Source organism: Mytilus californianus, unplaced genomic scaffold (assembly GCF_021869535.1).
Source record: "Mytilus californianus isolate M0D057914Y unplaced genomic scaffold, xbMytCali1.0.p SCAF_3, whole genome shotgun sequence".
NCBI classification, from domain to species: domain Eukaryota; kingdom Metazoa; phylum Mollusca; class Bivalvia; order Mytilida; family Mytilidae; genus Mytilus; species Mytilus californianus.
The window spans coordinates 37,348,305-37,365,432 of record NW_026262679.1 but is presented as its reverse complement, the minus strand read 5'-3'; the positions used below and the strand labels follow the sequence as shown (position 1 = coordinate 37,365,432).

Below are 17,128 nucleotides of genomic sequence, written 5' to 3'. Positions count from 1 at the left end.
CATCTCATGGAAGAAACCATCCCGTCTGAATAAACAACACTTATACTCTGCATAAGTTACAATTTATACTTTCGTCCTGGAGGAAAATGACAGCTTAAGTAATATTGATAGACGGATGCCAAGTGATGACTTGAGACCTACATGACATGTAAGCACATAGGAGACGACGAATGTCAAGTGACGCCCCTAACACATTGTATGTGATCCTGGATACTACTGTGCTTTATGATTACCTCAAGACCTCTAACTTAAATTTGGAGATCCTCTTATATAATAGTTCCTTCAAGTGTTGCTCTTTAACCCTGGAACAGCTGGTGCCAAATTATACTCAACATAAACATGTACATGTATATACAACATGGGACCAAACGCTACAGTCTCTCAACTTGTCTTTAAGATGAAGAACCACAATTACTGACCATATAAAAACCAGAACCAGACAAATGACTAAACCTGACGTAAGTACTTTGACAAATTGATAAGGCTGTTGATAACAAAGGCTTGATAAAGTTTCACTTTTATTATATAATATAAGTTTGCCCTTTGGGAGTCAGTATCTCAGCTGGGAAAATTTTGCTCCAGGCCCTGTCGACGACACTTGGTATAGTGGGTAGCCAAGCCCCGTAGACATGGACACTCCGCCAATCAACTGGAACGCAGAGGGTTCCAAAAGGGGATGAAACGATGCTTCATCTCGTAGCAGGGTGCTACGAAAAGGGGTTGAATTGACGGTGGAGAGATGAAAAGTAGATAATTACTTGGGGATAAGAAGAGAAATTAACCAGTGGTGAATTTCGTAATGGTCATTTATTTATAAAACACCACTGGGTTGCTGAGAACTGTTCCCACATTCAGTGAAATATTGAAGGTGGTAGATTGGGGTGGATGGTGGGTGAAATTGAAAACTTATTCCTATTGAGTAAACGTCCTTTGTATTCAACAGCAAAATCAAAAGTGAGAAGCTGGCAGCCTGCAATTGTAATCTGAGAACCTAATCCTTGATATCAGACAGACCAAATTAGGCATGACCTTTGACCTTATAATGGAACAGACTGCCCCATCTCATGGAAGAAACCATCCCGTCTGAATAAACAACACTTATACTCTGCATAAGTTACAATTTATACTTTCGTCCTGGAGGAAAATGACAGCTTAAGTAATATTGATAGACGGATGCCAAGTGATGACTTGAGACCTACATGACATGTAAGCACATAGGAGACGACGAATGCCAAGTGACGCCCCTAACACATTGTATGTGATCCTGGATACTACTGTGCTTTATGATTACCTCAAGACCTCTAACTTAAATTTGGAGATCCTCTTATATAATAGTTCCTTCAAGTGTTGCTCTTTAACCCTGGAACAGCTGGTGCCAAATTATACTCAACATAAACATGTACATGTATATACAACATGGGACCAAACGCTACAGTCTCTCAACTTGTCTTTAAGATGAAGAACCACAATTACTGACCATATAAAAACCAGAACCAGACAAATGACTAAACCTGACGCAAGTACTTTGACAAATTGATAAGGCTGTTGATAACAAAGGCTTGATAAAGTTTCACTTTTATTATATAATATAAGTTTGCCCTTTGGGAGTCAGTATCTCAGCTGGGAAAATTTTGCTCCAGGCCCTGTCGACGACACTTGGTATAGTGGGTAGCCAAGCCCCGTGGACATGGACACTCCGCCAATCAACTGGAACGCAGAGGGTTCCAAAAGGGGATGAAGCGATGCTTCATCTCGTAGCAGGGTGCTACGAAAAGGGGTTGAATTGACGGTGGAGAGATGAAAAGTAGATAATTACTTGGGGATAAGAAGAGAAATTAACCAGTGGTGAATTTCGTAATGGTCATTTATTTATAAAACACCACTGGGTTGCTGAGAACTGTTCCCACATTCAGTGAAATATTGAAGGTGGTAGATTGGGGTGGATGGTGGGTGAAATTGAAAACTTATTCCTATTGAGTAAACGTCCTTTGTATTCAACAGCAAAATCAAAAGTGAGAAGCTGGCAGCCTGCAATTGTAATCTGAGAACCTAATCCTTGATATCAGACAGACCAAATTAGGCATGACCTTTGACCTTATAATGGAACAGACTGCCCCATCTCATGGAAGAAACCATCCCGTCTGAATAAACAACACTTATACTCTGCATAAGTTACAATTTATACTTTCGTCCTGGAGGAAAATGACAGCTTAAGTAATATTGATAGACGGATGCCAAGTGATGACTTGAGACCTACATGACATGTAAGCACATAGGAGACGACGAATGCCAAGTGACGCCCCTAACACATTGTATGTGATCCTGGATACTACTGTGCTTTATGATTACCTCAAGACCTCTAATTTAAATTTGGAGATCCTCTTATATAATAGTTCCTTCAAGTGTTGCTCTTTAACCCTGGAACAGCTGGTGCCAAATTATACTCAACATAAACATGTACATGTATATACAACATGGGACCAAACGCTACAGTCTCTCAACTTGTCTTTAAGATGAAGAACCACAATTACTGACCATATAAAAACCAGAACCAGACAAATGACTAAACCTGACGCAAGTACTTTGACAAATTGATAAGGCTGTTGATAACAAAGGCTTGATAAAGTTTCACTTTTATTATATAATATAAGTTTGCCCTTTGGGAGTCAGTATCTCAGCTGGGAAAATTTTGCTCCAGGCCCTGTCGACGACACTTGGTATAGTGGGTAGCCAAGCCCCGTGGACATGGACACTCCGCCAATCAACTGGAACGCAGAGGGTTCCAAAAGGGGATGAAGCGATGCTTCATCTCGTAGCAGGGTGCTACGAAAAGGGGTTGAATTGACGGTGGAGAGATGAAAAGTAGATAATTACTTGGGGATAAGAAGAGAAATTAACCAGTGGTGAATTTCGTAATGGTCATTTATTTATAAAACACCACTGGGTTGCTGAGAACTGTTCCCACATTCAGTGAAATATTGAAGGTGGTTGATTGGGGTGGATGGTGGGTGAAATTGAAAACTTATTCCTATTGAGTAAACGTCCTTTGTATTCAACAGCAAAATCAAAAGTGAGAAGCTGGCAGCCTGCAATTGTAATCCGAGAACCTAATCCTTGATATCAGACAGACCAAATTAGGCATGACCTTTGACCTTATAATGGAACAGACTGCCCCATCTCATGGAAGAAACCATCCCGCCTGAATAAACAACACTTATACTCTGCATAAGTTACAATTTATACTTTCGTCCTGGAGGAAAATGACAGCTTAAGTAATATTGATAGACGGATGCCAAGTCATGACTTGAGACCTACATGACATGTAAGCACATAGGAGACGACGAATGCCAAGTGACGCCCCTAACACATTGTATGTGATCCTTGATACTACTGTGCTTTATGATTACCTCAAGACCTCTAACTTAAATTTGGAGATCCTCTTATATAATAGTTCCTTCAAGTGTTGCTCTTTAACCCTGGAACAGCTGGTGCCAAATTATACTCAACATAAACATGTACATGTATATACAACATGGGACCAAACGCTACAGTCTCTCAACTTGTCTTTAGGATGAAGAACCACAATTACTGACCATATAAAAACCAGAACCAGACAAATGACTAAACCTGACGCAAGTACTTTGACAAATTGATAAGGCTGTTGATAACAAAGGCTTGATAAAGTTTCACTTTTATTATATAATATAAGTTTGCCCTTTGGGAGTCAGTATCTCAGCTGGGAAAATTTTGCTCCAGGCCCTGTCGACGACACTTGGTATAGTGGGTAGCCAAGCCCCGTGGACATGGACACTCCGCCAATCAACTGGAACGCAGAGGGTTCCAAAAGGGGATGAAACGATGCTTCATCTCGTAGCAGGGTGCTACGAAAAGGGGTTGAATTGACGGTGGAGAGATGAAAAGTAGTTAATTACTTGGGGATAAGAAGAGAAATTAACCAGTGGTGAATTTCGTAATGGTCATTTATTTATAAAACACCACTGGGTTGCTGAGAACTGTTCCCACATTCAGTGAAATATTGAAGGTGGTAGATTGGGGTGGATGGTGGGTGAAATTGAAAACTTATTCCTATTGAGTAAACGTCCTTTGTATTCAACAGCAAAATCAAAAGTGAGAAGCTGGCAGCCTGCAATTGTAATCCGAGAACCTAATCCTTGATATCAGACAGACCAAATTAGGCATGACCTTTGACCTTATAATGGAACAGACTGCCCCATCTCATGGAAGAAACCATCCCGTCTGAATAAACAACACTTATACTCTGCATAAGTTACAATTTATACTTTCGTCCTGGAGGAAAATGACAGCTTAAGTAATATTGATAGACGGATGCCAAGTCATGACTTGAGACCTACATGACATGTAAGCACATAGGAGACGACGAATGCCAAGTGACGCCCCTAACACATTGTATGTGATCCTGGATACTACTGTGCTTTATGATTACCTCAAGACCTCTAACTTAAATTTGGAGATCCTCTTATATAATAGTTCCTTCAAGTGTTGCTCTTTAACCCTGGAACAGCTGGTGCCAAATTATACTCAACATAAACATGTACATGTATATACAACATGGGACCAAACGCTACAGTCTCTCAACTTGTCTTTAAGATGAAGAACCACAATTACTGACCATATAAAAACCAGAACCAGACAAATGACTAAACCTGGGGATAAGAAGAGAAATTAACCAGTGGTGAATTTCGTAATGGTCATTTATTTATAAAACACCACTGGGTTGCTGAGAACTGTTCCCACATTCAGTGAAATATTGAAGGTGGTAGATTGGGGTGGATGGTGGGTGAAATTGAAAACTTATTCCTATTGAGTAAACGTCCTTTGTATTCAACAGCAAAATCAAAAGTGAGAAGCTGGCAGCCTGCAATTGTAATCCGAGAACCTAATCCTTGATATCAGACAGACCAAATTAGGCATGACCTTTGACCTTATAATGGAACAGACTGCCCCATCTCATGGAAGAAACCATCCCGTCTGAATAAACAACACTTATACTCTGCATAAGTTACAATTTATACTTTCGTCCTGGAGGAAAATGACAGCTTAAGTAATATTGATAGACGGATGCCAAGTCATGACTTGAGACCTACATGACATGTAAGCACATAGGAGACAACGAATGCCAAGTGACGCCCCTAACACATTGTATGTGATCCTTGATACTACTGTGCTTTATGATTACCTCAAGACCTCTAACTTAAATTTGGAGATCCTCTTATATAATAGTTCCTTCAAGTGTTGCTCTTTAACCCTGGAACAGCTGGTGCCAAATTATACTCAACATAAACATGTACATGTATATACAACATGGGACCAAACGCTACAGTCTCTCAACTTGTCTTTAAGATGAAGAACCACAATTACTGACCATATAAAAACCAGAACCAGACAAATGACTAAACCTGACGCAAGTACTTTGACAAATTGATAAGGCTGTTGATAACAAAGGCTTGATAAAGTTTCACTTTTATTATATAATATAAGTTTGCCCTTTGGGAGTCAGTATCTCAGCTGGGAAAATTTTGCTCCAGGCCCTTTCGACGACACTTGGTATAGTGGGTAGCCAAGCCCCGTGGACATGGACACTCCGCCAATCAACTGGAACGCAGAGGGTTCCAAAAGGGGATGAAGCGATGCTTCATCTCGTAGCAGGGTGCTACGAAAAGGGGTTGAATTGACGGTGGAGAGATGAAAAGTAGATAATTACTTGGGGATAAGAAGAGAAATTAACCAGTGGTGAATTTCGTAATGGTCATTTATTTATAAAACACCACTGGGTTGCTGAGAACTGTCCACACATTCAGTGAAATATTGAAGGTGGTAGATTGGGGTGGATGGTGGGTGAAATTGAAAACTTATTCCTATTGAGTAAACGTCCTTTGTATTCAACAGCAAAATCAAAAGTGAGAAGCTGGCAGCCTGCAATTGTAATCCGAGAACCTAATCCTTGATATCAGACAGACCAAATTAGGCATGACCTTTGACCTTATAATGGAACAGACTGCCCCATCTCATGGAAGAAACCATCCCGTCTGAATAAACAACACTTATACTCTGCATAAGTTACAATTTATACTTTCGTCCTGGAGGAAAATGACAGCTTAAGTAATATTGATAGACGGATGCCAAGTGATGACTTGAGACCTACATGACATGTAAGCACATAGGAGACGACGAATGCCAAGTGACGCCCCTAACACATTGTATGTGATCCTGGATACTACTGTGCTTTATGATTACCTCAAGACCTCTAACTTAAATTTGGAGATCCTCTTATATAATAGTTCCTTCAAGTGTTGCTCTTTAACCCTGGAACAGCTGGTGCCAAATTATACTCAACATAAACATGTACATGTATATACAACATGGGACCAAACGCTACAGTCTCTCAACTTGTCTTTAAGATGAAGAACCACAATTACTGACCATATAAAAACCAGAACCAGACAAATGACTAAACCTGACGCAAGTACTTTGACAAATTGATAAGGCTGTTGATAACAAAGGCTTGATAAAGTTTCACTTTTATTATATAATATAAGTTTGCCCTTTGGGAGTCAGTATCTCAGCTGGGAAAATTTTGCTCCAGGCCCTGTCGACGACACTTGGTATAGTGGGTAGCCAAGCCCCGTGGACATGGACACTCCGCCAATCAACTGGAACGCAGAGGGTTCCAAAAGGGGATGAAGCGATGCTTCATCTCGTAGCAGGGTGCTACGAAAAGGGGTTGAATTGACGGTGGAGAGATGAAAAGTAGATAATTACTTGGGGATAAGAAGAGAAATTAACCAGTGGTGAATTTCGTAATGGTCATTTATTTATAAAACACCACTGGGTTGCTGAGAACTGTTCCCACATTCAGTGAAATATTGAAGGTGGTAGATTGGGGTGGATGGTGGGTGAAATTGAAAACTTATTCCTATTGAGTAAACGTCCTTTGTATTCAACAGCAAAATCAAAAGTGAGAAGCTGGCAGCCTGCAATTGTAATCCGAGAACCTAATCCTTGATATCAGACAGACCAAATTAGGCATGACCTTTGACCTTATAATGGAACAGACTGCCCCATCTCATGGAAGAAACCATCCCGTCTGAATAAACAACACTTATACTCTGCATAAGTTACAATTTATACTTTCGTCCTGGAGGAAAATGACAGCTTAAGTAATATTGATAGACGGATGCCAAGTGATGACTTGAGACCTACATGACATGTAAGCACATAGGAGACGACGAATGCCAAGTGACGCCCCTAACACATTGTATGTGATCCTGGATACTACTGTGCTTTATGATTACCTCAAGACCTCTAACTTAAATTTGGAGATCCTCTTATATAATAGTTCCTTCAAGTGTTGCTCTTTAACCCTGGAACAGCTGGTGCCAAATTATACTCAACATAAACATGTACATGTATATACAACATGGGACCAAACGCTACAGTCTCTCAACTTGTCTTTAAGATGAAGAACCACAATTACTGACCATATAAAAACCAGAACCAGACAAATGACTAAACCTGACGCAAGTACTTTGACAAATTGATAAGGCTGTTGATAACAAAGGCTTGATAAAGTTTCACTTTTATTATATAATATAAGTTTGCCCTTTGGGAGTCAGTATCTCAGCTGGGAAAATTTTGCTCCAGGCCCTGTCGACGACACTTGGTATAGTGGGTAGCCAAGCCCCGTGGACATGGACACTCCGCCAATCAACTGGAACGCAGAGGGTTCCAAAAGGGGATGAAGCGATGCTTCATCTCGTAGCAGGGTGCTACGAAAAGGGGTTGAATTGACGGTGGAGAGATGAAAAGGGGTTGAATTGACGGTGGAGAGATGAAAAGTAGATAATTACTTGGGGATAAGAAGAGAAATTAACCAGTGGTGAATTTCGTAATGGTCATTTATTTATAAAACACCACTGGGTTGCTGAGAACTGTTCCCACATTCAGTGAAATATTGAAGGTGGTAGATTGGGGTGGATGGTGGGTGAAATTGAAAACTTATTCCTATTGAGTAAACGTCCTTTGTATTCAACAGCAAAATCAAAAGTGAGAAGCTGGCAGCCTGCAATTGTAATCTGAGAACCTAATCCTTGATATCAGACAGACCAAATTAGGCATGACCTTTGACCTTATAATGGAACAGACTGCCCCATCTCATGGAAGAAACCATCCCGTCTGAATAAACAACACTTATACTCTGCATAAGTTACAATTTATACTTTCGTCCTGGAGGAAAATGACAGCTTAAGTAATATTGATAGACGGATGCCAAGTGATGACTTGAGACCTACATGACATGTAAGCACATAGGAGACAACGAATGCCAAGTGACGCCCCTAACACATTGTATGTGATCCTTGATACTACTGTGCTTTATGATTACCTCAAGACCTCTAACTTAAATTTGGAGATCCTCTTATATAATAGTTCCTTCAAGTGTTGCTCTTTAACCCTGGAACAGCTGGTGCCAAATTATACTCAACATAAACATGTACATGTATATACAACATGGGACCAAACGCTACAGTCTCTCAACTTGTCTTTAAGATGAAGAACCACAATTACTGACCATATAAAAACCAGAACCAGACAAATGACTAAACCTGACGCAAGTACTTTGACAAATTGATAAGGCTGTTGATAACAAAGGCTTGATAAAGTTTCACTTTTATTATATAATATAAGATTGCCCTTTAAGAGTCAGTATCTCAGCTGGGAAAATTTTGCTCCAGGCCCTGTCGACGACACTTGGTATAGTGGGTAGCCAAGCCCCGTGGACATGGACACTCCGCCAATCAACTGGAACGCAGAGGGATCCAAAAGGGGATGAAGCGATGCTTCATCTCGTAGCAGGGTGCTACGAAAAGGGGTTGAATTGACGGTGGAGAGATGAAAAGTAGTTAATTACTTGGGGATAAGAAGAGAAATTAACCAGTGGTGAATTTCGTAATGGTCATTTATTTATAAAACACCACTGGGTTGCTGAGAACTGTTCCCACATTCAGTGAAATATTGAAGGTGGTAGATTGGGGTGGATGGTGGGTGAAATTGAAAACTTATTCCTATTGAGTAAACGTCCTTTGTATTCAACAGCAAAATCAAAAGTGAGAAGCTGGCAGCCTGCAATTGTAATCTGAGAACCTAATCCTTGATATCAGACAGACCAAATTAGGCATGACCTTTGACCTTATAATGGAACAGACTGCCCCATCTCATGGAAGAAACCATCCCGTCTGAATAAACAACACTTATACTCTGCATAAGTTACAATTTATACTTTCGTCCTGGAGGAAAATGACAGCTTAAGTAATATTGATAGACGGATGCCAAGTGATGACTTGAGACCTACATGACATGTAAGCACATAGGAGACGACGAATGCCAAGTGACGCCCCTAACACATTGTATGTGATCCTGGATACTACTGTGCTTTATGATTACCTCAAGACCTCTAACTTAAATTTGGAGATCCTCTTATATAATAGTTCCTTCAAGTGTTGCTCTTTAACCCTGGAACAGCTGGTGCCAAATTATACTCAACATAAACATGTACATGTATATACAACATGGGACCAAACGCTACAGTCTCTCAACTTGTCTTTAAGATGAAGAACCACAATTACTGACCATATAAAAACCAGAACCAGACAAATGACTAAACCTGACGCAAGTACTTTGACAAATTGATAAGGCTGTTGATAACAAAGGCTTGATAAAGTTTCACTTTTATTATATAATATAAGTTTGCCCTTTAAGAGTCAGTATCTCAGCTGGGAAAATTTTGCTCCAGGCCCTGTCGACGACACTTGGTATAGTGGGTAGCCAAGCCCCGTGGACATGGACACTCCGCCAATCAACTGGAACGCAGAGGGTTCCAAAAGGGGATGAAGCGATGCTTCATCTCGTAGCAGGGTGCTACGAAAAGGGGTTGAATTGACGGTGGAGAGATGAAAAGTAGTTAATTACTTGGGGATAAGAAGAGAAATTAACCAGTGGTGAATTTCGTAATGGTCATTTATTTATAAAACACCACTGGGTTGCTGAGAACTGTTCCCACATTCAGTGAAATATTGAAGGTGGTAGATTGGGGTGGATGGTGGGTGAAATTGAAAACTTATTCCTATTGAGTAAACGTCCTTTGTATTCAACAGCAAAATCAAAAGTGAGAAGCTGGCAGCCTGCAATTGTAATCTGAGAACCTAATCCTTGATATCAGACAGACCAAATTAGGCATGACCTTTGACCTTATAATGGAACAGACTGCCCCATCTCATGGAAGAAACCATCCCGTCTGAATAAACAACACTTATACTCTGCATAAGTTACAATTTATACTTTCGTCCTGGAGGAAAATGACAGCTTAAGTAATATTGATAGACGGATGCCAAGTGATGACTTGAGACCTACATGACATGTAAGCACATAGGAGACGACGAATGCCAAGTGACGCCCCTAACACATTGTATGTGATCCTGGATACTACTGTGCTTTATGATTACCTCAAGACCTCTAACTTAAATTTGGAGATCCTCTTATATAATAGTTCCTTCAAGTGTTGCTCTTTAACCCTGGAACAGCTGGTGCCAAATTATACTCAACATAAACATGTACATGTATATACAACATGGGACCAAACGCTACAGTCTCTCAACTTGTCTTTAAGATGAAGAACCACAATTACTGACCATATAAAAACCAGAACCAGACAAATGACTAAACCTGACGCAAGTACTTTGACAAATTGATAAGGCTGTTGATAACAAAGGCTTGATAAAGTTTCACTTTTATTATATAATATAAGTTTGCCCTTTGGGAGTCAGTATCTCATCTGGGAAAATTTTGCTCCAGGCCCTGTCGACGACACTTGGTATAGTGGGTAGCCAAGCCCCGTGGACATGGACACTCCGCCAATCAACTGGAACGCAGAGGGTTCCAAAAGGGGATGAAGCGATGCTTCATCTCGTAGCAGGGTGCTACGAAAAGGGGTTGAATTGACGGTGGAGAGATGAAAAGTAGTTAATTACTTGGGGATAAGAAGAGAAATTAACCAGTGGTGAATTTCGTAATGGTCATTTATTTATAAAACACCACTGGGTTGCTGAGAACTGTTCCCACATTCAGTGAAATATTGAAGGTGGTAGATTGGGGTGGATGGTGGGTGAAATTGAAAACTTATTCCTATTGAGTAAATGTCCTTTGTATTCAACAGCAAAATCAAAAGTGAGAAGCTGGCAGCCTGCAATTGTAATCTGAGAACCTAATCCTTGATATCAGACAGACCAAATTAGGCATGACCTTTGACCTTATAATGGAACAGACTGCCCCATCTCATGGAAGAAACCATCCCGTCTGAATAAACAACACTTATACTCTGCATAAGTTACAATTTATACTTTCGTCCTGGAGGAAAATGACAGCTTAAGTAATATTGATAGACGGATGCCAAGTGATGACTTGAGACCTACATGACATGTAAGCACATAGGAGACGACGAATGCCAAGTGACGCCCCTAACACATTGTATGTGATCCTGGATACTACTGTGCTTTATGATTACCTCAAGACCTCTAACTTAAATTTGGAGATCCTCTTATATAATAGTTCCTTCAAGTGTTGCTCTTTAACCCTGGAACAGCTGGTGCCAAATTATACTCAACATAAACATGTACATGTATATACAACATGGGACCAAACGCTACAGTCTCTCAACTTGTCTTTAAGATGAAGAACCACAATTACTGACCATATAAAAACCAGAACCAGACAAATGACTAAACCTGACGCAAGTACTTTGACAAATTGATAAGGCTGTTGATAACAAAGGCTTGATAAAGTTTCACTTTTATTATATAATATAAGTTTGCCCTTTGGGAGTCAGTATCTCAGCTGGGAAAATTTTGCTCCAGGCCCTGTCGACGACACTTGGTATAGTGGGTAGCCAAGCCCCGTGGACATGGACACTCCGCCAATCAACTGGAACGCAGAGGGTTCCAAAAGGGGATGAAGCGATGCTTCATCTCGTAGCAGGGTGCTACGAAAAGGGGTTGAATTGACGGTGGAGAGATGAAAAGTAGTTAATTACTTGGGGATAAGAAGAGAAATTAACCAGTGGTGAATTTCGTAATGGTCATTTATTTATAAAACACCACTGGGTTGCTGAGAACTGTTCCCACATTCAGTGAAATATTGAAGGTGGTAGATTGGGGTGGATGGTGGGTGAAATTGAAAACTTATTCCTATTGAGTAAACGTCCTTTGTATTCAACAGCAAAATCAAAAGTGAGAAGCTGGCAGCCTGCAATTGTAATCTGAGAACCTAATCCTTGATATCAGACAGACCAAATTAGGCATGACCTTTGACCTTATAATGGAACAGACTGCCCCATCTCATGGAAGAAACCATCCCGTCTGAATAAACAACAATTATACTCTGCATAAGTTACAATTCATACTTTCGTCCTGGAGGAAAATGACAGCTTAAGTAATATTGATAGACGGATGCCAAGTGATGACTTGAGACCTACATGACATGTAAGCACATAGGAGACGACGAATGCCAAGTGACGCCCCTAACACATTGTATGTGATCCTGGATACTACTGTGCTTTATGATTACCTCAAGACCTCTAACTTAAATTTGGAGATCCTCTTATATAATAGTTCCTTCAAGTGTTGCTCTTTAACCCTGGAACAGCTGGTGCCAAATTATACTCAACATAAACATGTACATGTATATACAACATGGGACCAAACGCTACAGTCTCTCAACTTGTCTTTAAGATGAAGAAACACAATTACTGACCATATAAAAACCAGAACCAGACAAATGACTAAACCTGACGCAAGTACTTTGACAAATTGATAAGGCTGTTGATAACAAAGGCTTGATAAAGTTTCACTTTTATTATATAATATAAGTTTGCCCTTTGGGAGTCAGTATCTCAGCTGGGAAAATTTTGCTCCAGGCCCTGTCGACGACACTTGGTATAGTGGGTAGCCAAGCCCCGTGGACATGGACACTCCGCCAATCAACTGGAACGCAGAGGGTTCCAAAAGGGGATGAAGCGATGCTTCATCTCGTAGCAGGGTGCTACGAAAAGGGGTTGAATTGACGGTGGAGAGATGAAAAGTAGTTAATTACTTGGGGATAAGAAGAGAAATTAACCAGTGGTGAATTCGTAATGGTCATTTATTTATAAAACACCACTGGGTTGCTGAGAACTGTTCCCACATTCAGTGAAATATTGAAGGTGGTAGATTGGGGTGGATGGTGGGTGAAATTGAAAACTTATTCCTATTGAGTAAACGTCCTTTGTATTCAACAGCAAAATCAAAAGTGAGAAGCTGGCAGCCTGCAATTGTAATCTGAGAACCTAATCCTTGATATCAGACAGACCAAATTAGGCATGACCTTTGACCTTATAATGGAACAGACTGTCCCATCTCATGGAAGAAACCAGCCCGTCTGAATAAACAACACTTATACTCTGCATAAGTTACAATTTATACTTTCGTCCTGGAGGAAAATGACAGCTTAAGTAATATTGATAGACGGATGCCAAGTGATGACTTGAGACCTACATGACATGTAAGCACATAGGAGACGACGAATGCCAAGTGACGCCCCTAACACATTGTATGTGATCCTGGATACTACTGTGCTTTATGATTACCTCAAGACCTCTAACTTAAATTTGGAGATCCTCTTATATAATAGTTCCTTCAAGTGTTGCTCTTTAACCCTGGAACAGCTGGTGCCAAATTATACTCAACATAAACATGTACATGTATATACAACATGGGACCAAACGCTACAGTCTCTCAACTTGTCTTTAAGATGAAGAACCACAATTACTGACCATATAAAAACCAGAACCAGACAAATGACTAAACCTGACGCAAGTACTTTGACAAATTGATAAGGCTGTTGATAACAAAGGCTTGATAAAGTTTCACTTTTATTATATAATATAAGTTTGCCCTTTGGGAGTCAGTATCTCAGCTGGGAAAATTTTGCTCCAGGCCCTGTCGACGACACTTGGTATAGTGGGTAGCCAAGCCCCGTGGACATGGACACTCCGCCAATCAACTGGAACGCAGAGGGTTCCAAAAGGGGATGAAGCGATGCTTCATCTCGTAGCAGGGTGCTACGAAAAGGGGTTGAATTGACGGTGGAGAGATGAAAAGTAGTTAATTACTTGGGGATAAGAAGAGAAATTAACCAGTGGTGAATTTCGTAATGGTCATTTATTTATAAAACACCACTGGGTTGCTGAGAACTGTTCCCACATTCAGTGAAATATTGAAGGTGGTAGATTGGGGTGGATGGTGGGTGAAATTGAAAACTTATTCCTATTGAGTAAATGTCCTTTGTATTCAACAGCAAAATCAAAAGTGAGAAGCTGGCAGCCTGCAATTGTAATCTGAGAACCTAATCCTTGATATCAGACAGACCAAATTAGGCATGACCTTTGACCTTATAATGGAACAGACTGCCCCATCTCATGGAAGAAACCATCCCGTCTGAATAAACAACACTTATACTCTGCATAAGTTACAATTTATACTTTCGTCCTGGAGGAAAATGACAGCTTAAGTAATATTGATAGACGGATGCCAAGTGATGACTTGAGACCTACATGACATGTAAGCACATAGGAGACGACGAATGCCAAGTGACGCCCCTAACACATTGTATGTGATCCTGGATACTACTGTGCTTTATGATTACCTCAAGACCTCTAACTTAAATTTGGAGATCCTCTTATATAATAGTTCCTTCAAGTGTTGCTCTTTAACCCTGGAACAGCTGGTGCCAAATTATACTCAACATAAACATGTACATGTATATACAACATGGGACCAAACGCTACAGTCTCTCAACTTGTCTTTAAGATGAAGAACCACAATTACTGACCATATAAAAACCAGAACCAGACAAATGACTAAACCTGACGCAAGTACTTTGACAAATTGATAAGGCTGTTGATAACAAAGGCTTGATAAAGTTTCACTTTTATTATATAATATAAGTTTGCCCTTTGGGAGTCAGTATCTCAGCTGGGAAAATTTTGCTCCAGGCCCTGTCGACGACACTTGGTATAGTGGGTAGCCAAGCCCCGTGGACATGGACACTCCGCCAATCAACTGGAACGCAGAGGGTTCCAAAAGGGGATGAAGCGATGCTTCATCTCGTAGCAGGGTGCTACGAAAAGGGGTTGAATTGACGGTGGAGAGATGAAAAGTAGTTAATTACTTGGGGATAAGAAGAGAAATTAACCAGTGGTGAATTTCGTAATGGTCATTTATTTATAAAACACCACTGGGTTGCTGAGAACTGTTCCCACATTCAGTGAAATATTGAAGGTGGTAGATTGGGGTGGATGGTGGGTGAAATTGAAAACTTATTCCTATTGAGTAAACGTCCTTTGTATTCAACAGCAAAATCAAAAGTGAGAAGCTGGCAGCCTGCAATTGTAATCTGAGAACCTAATCCTTGATATCAGACAGACCAAATTAGGCATGACCTTTGACCTTATAATGGAACAGACTGCCCCATCTCATGGAAGAAACCATCCCGTCTGAATAAACAACACTTATACTCTGCATAAGTTACAATTTATACTTTCGTCCTGGAGGAAAATGACAGCTTAAGTAATATTGATAGACGGATGCCAAGTGATGACTTGAGACCTACATGACATGTAAGCACATAGGAGACGACGAATGCCAAGTGACGCCCCTAACACATTGTATGTGATCCTGGATACTACTGTGCTTTATGATTACCTCAAGACATAACTTAAATTTGGAGATCCTCTTATATAATAGTTCCTTCAAGTGTTGCTCTTTAACCCTGGAACAGCTGGTGCCAAATTATACTCAACATAAACATGTACATGTATATACAACATGGGACCAAACGCTACAGTCTCTCAACTTGTCTTTAAGATGAAGAAACACAATTACTGACCATATAAAAACCAGAACCAGACAAATGACTAAACCTGACGCAAGTACTTTGACAAATTGATAAGGCTGTTGATAACAAAGGCTTGATAAAGTTTCACTTTTATTATATAATATAAGTTTGCCCTTTGGGAGTCAGTATCTCAGCTGGGAAAATTTTGCTCCAGGCCCTGTCGACGACACTTGGTATAGTGGGTAGCCAAGCCCCGTGGACATGGACACTCCGCCAATCAACTGGAACGCAGAGGGTTCCAAAAGGGGATGAAGCGATGCTTCATCTCGTAGCAGGGTGCTACGAAAAGGGGTTGAATTGACGGTGGAGAGATGAAAAGTAGTTAATTACTTGGGGATAAGAAGAGAAATTAACCAGTGGTGAATTCGTAATGGTCATTTATTTATAAAACACCACTGGGTTGCTGAGAACTGTTCCCACATTCAGTGAAATATTGAAGGTGGTAGATTGGGGTGGATGGTGGGTGAAATTGAAAACTTATTCCTATTGAGTAAACGTCCTTTGTATTCAACAGCAAAATCAAAAGTGAGAAGCTGGCAGCCTGCAATTGTAATCTGAGAACCTAATCCTTGATATCAGACAGACCAAATTAGGCATGACCTTTGACCTTATAATGGAACAGACTGTCCCATCTCATGGAAGAAACCATCCCGTCTGAATAAACAACACTTATACTCTGCATAAGTTACAATTTATACTTTCGTCCTGGAGGAAAATGACAGCTTAAGTAATATTGATAGACGGATGCCAAGTGATGACTTGAGACCTACATGACATGTAAGCACATAGGAGACGACGAATGCCAAGTGACGCCCCTAACACATTGTATGTGATCCTGGATACTACTGTGCTTTATGATTACCTCAAGACCTCTAACTTAAATTTGGAGATCCTCTTATATAATAGTTCCTTCAAGTGTTGCTCTTTAACCCTGGAACAGCTGGTGCCAAATTATACTCAACATAAACATGTACATGTATATACAACATGGGACCAAACGCTACAGTCTCTCAACTTGTCTTTAAGATGAAGAACCACAATTACTGACCATATAAAAACCAGAACCAGACAAATGACTAAACCTGACGCAAGTACTTTGACAAATTGA

At 40.3% G+C, this 17,128-nt stretch overlaps 1 long non-coding RNA gene across 2 annotated transcripts; it reads right to left on the bottom strand.

Annotated features, from left to right (window-relative positions):
• On the bottom strand, window positions 1–16,380 carry LOC127734497 (uncharacterized). Of its 2 annotated transcripts, none has more exons than XR_007997631.1 (3): window positions 16,046–16,380; window positions 4,370–4,685; window positions 1–137 (listed from the first exon to the last, which is right to left on the bottom strand). It is a non-coding gene; the product is annotated as an uncharacterized LOC127734497 (long non-coding RNA). The 2 variants fall into 2 exon arrangements; XR_007997630.1 differs by lacking the exon at window positions 16,046–16,380 and adding an exon at window positions 12,875–13,209.
• Window positions 16,381–17,128: the final 748 nt, after the last annotated feature.